General features: G+C 39.3%; 1 pseudogene across 1 annotated transcript; it reads right to left on the bottom strand.

Moving 5' to 3' along the window:
- Positions 1-357: 357 nt before the first annotated feature.
- On the bottom strand, positions 358-4,531 carry LOC149182116 (transport inhibitor response 1-like protein pseudogene; annotated as a pseudogene). Its single transcript, XR_016257384.1, has 3 exons — positions 4,095-4,531; positions 2,716-3,227; positions 358-928 (listed from the first exon to the last, which is right to left on the bottom strand). The product of XR_016257384.1 is annotated as a transport inhibitor response 1-like protein pseudogene (transcript).
- Between the last annotated feature and the right edge of the window lie 707 nt (positions 4,532-5,238).

Genomic DNA, 5,238 nt, shown 5'->3' with positions numbered 1-5,238 from the left:
GGACCCTTGCCTTCTATGTGGCCGATTGTGTCCGGCCTTATATACTCGCTTCAGTATCTCAATCTCAGTAGCAATCAGCTCAACGGAAGCCTGGCTTATAACGGCGCAATTCCTTTTGAAAATTTGAAGGTTCTCGATATCAGCAACAATCGGTTCTCGGGACAACTTCCGTCTTTCAACCTTATTTACAGCCTCGAGATCTTGCGCCTTAGCAATAACGGGTTTTCTGGACCTTTACCGGGTGCGCTTTTTATGGAAGATTCTTCGGTCTTGAGTGAACTGGATCTCAGCCACAACAATCTTTCGGCATTATAAAAACTGCAAAGATGAAAAGGCATTGGGAAGCTGAATTAAGTGTTAAAAGAGTCGGTAATTAAATAATATCCGTGAGAATGATAAAAGAAATAAACGAGTACAATGGAGTGCTGAAACATATATCATCAAAACCCAGAGTAGCTGCAATTTACGACATCCTTCCAACTCTCTGCTGCCAATAACAACATAGCTGAAGTTTAGAGATGTTAAATTAGAGCAAACTGGATATACCACAGGTAGATACTCTGGCACAACTTCACGAAATCCTGGCAAACATTGAAGTTGTTTACAATTGCTGAAGGCTGCGAGAAGATCTGCTACTTGCTCCGGTTGGAACTCATAGAAAAATGAGCCTGTTCCTAGATGAGTAAGCTATGGTGCTTTTATTATCAACCTTTGTAACTGCACTATAGAAACATTTCTAATTAGCCTGAGCTTCTTTAGAGAGGGGCATCTTGCAACTAATCTTTCAAGTGCATAAAAATTTATTGGGCCCTCCAAACAATCAAAACAAAGAGATCTTAGAGACGTCAAAGTCTCAGGAAAGCAAGCCAGCCAATCTTCTCCATTATCATGTATTTCGTCCTCATTCAAATCAAGTGTGGTCAATTGCCTATTTCACATTGAAAATGAGCCACTCAAAATCAGCCATGAATAATCTCATTTCCACTGCAGGCATCAAAGCACCTTCCACTCATCTACCTTATTCAGAACTGCCACCGCCATATGCCTTAAGAGAAACATCAAAATCTATCTGGTGGATTTCTTCAAATTGAAGGGAAAAGTTAGCTTTTGCACCAAGAGAAATGAGTTACACTCTACAGCCCAGGTGGAAGATGTATGATGTGTCACATCCATGGATAACACTGATAAACTAAAAATAAATAAAAAGTTGAGATCAAAGTCTAAAAGAGAAAATCGCGATTTGTTAATTGCTATCATATAACCATAAGAAAAGAAAACTAGCATAGATCCATCTCCATCCCACATCTTTCCAGCACCGACAGGTTTAGACCTATTTTTTTTTATCCCTTTTGGTGATTAATAGAATTGGGATTAAGATGGATCATGTAATTTCAGTCATGGCAGATCGTATATATTGAAAGCGTTGGGGTTGATGAAACATAGCTTGTACAATTCAATTGGCAACTGTGATGGCATAGAAAATTACTTTAAGAGCAAAAACCTTCGAATGAAAGAGAAGAATTTCAGTTTTTAGGGCAAATCAAAAGAAGATCGATTTAAACTTCTTTCGCCATTTTTCTCAATTTTATTGCCAAACCTGACAATATCTGTGTAAGTTATTCTCAATTTTCCAACTATGATATCATAACTACAAAGTTTAAAACCTCTGAACCCATATTGCTCAAAGAGGGTAACCATATAGATAAATCAGTTAGGGCTTCATAACTGGAAGGTCTGACAGTGTCTGGACATCAAATTGCAAAGAACAAGAGGCCAGATATGACAGAATTCTCTCAAGGGGTTTGGACTTCAATTTGTGGGTTATGAAAAGCCAAATAGGCAACAAGTTCTAGCCAATTCACCCATCGAAATCATGAAAAGAATTGAACTCAAGCCTGACCCTTTGCGGATGACAGAGTTAAAAATCTTCCATGGGTGTTTAGGAAGCCAATCCTTTCCCATCACAAAAGCTTTGGTACAAGTCCAAGCTTGTCAGGTTATTGTAGCCTAAAAATGGGCAATGTGAACTGTTCAGTCCCGATCAACAGCTTGTAGCAATGCACGAGGCCACGTCTGTGGGCCAAATAAAAGCGAAAGTCATTCATAAAGCTTCCTATGAGATTAAAAAAACAGGAATCTTGAATCTAGCAGTTGACAATTTTGACTAGCCTGCTTAAAGCCGAATACACAGTTAAACCATCTAAAATGTGTTTTCAATTTTAGTGCCCCCCTCATGAAACGCATAAGGAGAAACTCCCAATAAAACAGATATGACACACTACATCCAATCAAGATCTAAAATTCTCATCCACCAGAAATTTATGACAACATTTTTAGGACACAGGCCTCAGGTTCTGAAGACAGATTAACCACGCCAAATAAACCAAAGGTTCTGATGGGCTTTAAAAGTAAGCAAACAATAACATAAATTCCAAACAGCATGCCAGGAGGTGAAGATCTTGAACTTCTCTGTCCATGACTAATCAGGAAAATATTATAACTGTAAAAATGCTAATCAGTTTGATACAGACACGCAGTAGAACAATGGGACATATATATGCTCAAGCGAGAGCTGTGTCAACAAAACTGTTTGTATTACCCAAAAGTTAAAGTCATTCTCCTAGACCTATTAATATTTGAATTTAAAGCTATCTGAGAACCAAACTCATGCAACTATATATGTAACTGAAAGAGAAACAGATAATGGCATAGCACCTGCATTTGCTTGCGATCGAAGCGAGGCCACCTGTGCTGAATCCATCACAACAAACCATAACAAGCTCCTTGAAATATAGGAAGGAATTTGCAAGCAATGTGAGATCATAATCTGTGATAGTCATCCTCTTCAAGTACAACCTCTCAAGTAATGGATAAGCAGTTGCCATGGCCGACACCCATGGAGTGAGATGGGCCCCCCAATTTGGTGGCACCAAATTAAAATCTGCAAATCTGGGCTTCCCCTTGAGTGACACAGACTTGATCTTGGGAAACCTTTTTATCATAATCTGTGGGGAGACAGCATAACAGTTGCCAATGAACACCTGCTGGCGCGTCCACGCCTCAACCCTGTGCCAGGCCTTGCATACCAAGGAAACAGAATTTCTGTCCTTCTGGGAGGACAGGAAAACCAAAACATGTTCCAAAACTTCGTCTGGGAATGAAGAAGACTGAAACTCTCCTTTTCCCTTCTGAGCTGCAAATCTGTAGATGGATTGGTCCTGATCCATCTAAAAACTTACAGAAGTTTTCACCTCCTATACATCAAATCAATACTTGAAAATGAACAAATGACAAGCCAAGTTCAATAGAAATTAAAACGACAAAAAAGTCTCAGAACACGCAGGGCCTACTCTCAGAAGAATCAGACAACAAACAAGCCCCCCTAGTGAAACAGAGCTATCAATCAATTATTAGCATTGCAAACGATACTCGGTTGACTCTGGTTTTTTTTTTTTTTTTTTTTTGACAGAGCTCAAATTTTTTGCTAAAATCTCTGTTGCTCTCAGTGGCCCACAAAACTGGTTTCAGGCTCCTTGAAATGCTTCACAGCCCAAACCCCACTAGCCCCATTATTGAAGAAAAGTATCTCCGGACAAAGTTAGAAAGGTCTCCATCCATGGAGCCCAATAGAAACCTAACTAAATCTAATTAGGACCCAAAAAAACCCAACAGGACCCAGGCAAGGTATGGATGAAAAAACATTGCATATCATCTGGAAATCACAGAGGAACATCTTGAGAACACCAATTTCACAACTATGTTACCCAAAGATCGTGACTTTGAAAGGTGGGAGCTAAGATTTGAAGGCAGTCAAATCAGTGAACTTAAAGGAACAACACCTCCATGCCATTAAACTCAAGATTTTATCCAAGCATATAATATTTCTAGGCCCAACCTCTGCATATAAAGTGCTGTTTTCGTGGAGGAATATAGGGTTTAGAGGCTTAATTTCTGCAGGTATTCTCTATAGTAAACTAAAACAGAAGACAAAAATAACTTTGAAGATATCAAAATCTCAGAAAAAATGGAAAATGGCACCCAAAAATAGTCATGCTTATTCTGAAATACTTGTACAGGAGAGAACATTTCTAGACCTGCAATGTTGAGGGAAGTAACCACTGGTCTGATCTAAAGCCAGGGACGAAACTACCCCATAATGGAATATTCATGAAAACTGATATTTCATCATTTCAGAGGCTAATCTTCGAGGCCTGTCACTAGTTTGATCCAGAGGCAAAGGAAAAACTTCTTCATACTGAAGAAAAAAAAAAACACAGATGCAGAATTCCAGAGTATGGCAGGAGAGAAATGGGGAGTAGATCAATCAATAGGAATAGAACAACGCCTATAAATGTTCAGCAGTGAAGTAAAGCTCAGGAGGGGGTTTGAGTGATTAAGCCCCAGTTATCTACAATAGAACTAACTGCAAGTGAGAAGGAGACAAGAATGAGATGTCAGAAAGGTGTGGAGATGGAGGAGATAGGAAGGGAATGGTCAAGGAGACAAAAGAAATGCTATGCATTTGGCAGACAGTAGAGAGGGGTGATAGCAAGTAATGACAGGGAAAAAAAAACTGAGGAAAACAGATAGATTTTCCAAGTGCACAGGCAAGGATAACACAGGGAGAGCATGTGCTAGAGGATTTTTAGGCCCCCGAAAAAGGCCTTAATAAGACAAAAACATGCACTGACAATGTAAACAATATTGCAACGACAACTCTTAAAGTGCTCAACCTTTCTTCAAATGCACTATCTGGTACATTTCCAATAAAATTTGGAATCTGTGCAGTAGTGGATTTGAGTGATAACAAGTTATCTGGGAATTTGTGCGGACATGGGGAAATTATATGGAAGTGCTTGATCTGAGCCAGAATTCATTTACAGGGTCCCTGCCAAATGATACTTCTCAGTTTTTAAGATTGACCTATCTGAATTTATCCCACAATAACTTAGTGGGATCTCTCCCAACTGTATTGGGAATGTATCCCAAGATTAATGTTATTGACCTTAGCTTCAACAAGCTAAACAGGGCTCTTTTAACCAGCCTTTTTACATTGTCTACCTTGGAACATTTACACTTATCTAGCAATAATTTCACTGGGGGTATCCCCCTGCCGGACATTCTACCAGTAAACCCTGCTTCATCAGTAATCCCCATTCAAGTGACAAAATATTCTTTCCTGGAATCATTGGACCTTTCGAACAACCATTTGAGTGGTACTATTCCTCCACAAGTTGG

Source organism: Pinus tabuliformis, chromosome 3_2 (assembly GCF_031772625.1).
Source record: "Pinus tabuliformis cultivar Carrire ecotype Pingquan chromosome 3_2, CPIR1, whole genome shotgun sequence".
In the NCBI taxonomy this organism is placed as follows: Eukaryota; Viridiplantae; Streptophyta; class Pinopsida; order Pinales; family Pinaceae; genus Pinus; species Pinus tabuliformis.
This window is presented reverse-complemented; position numbering and strand designations above follow the sequence as displayed.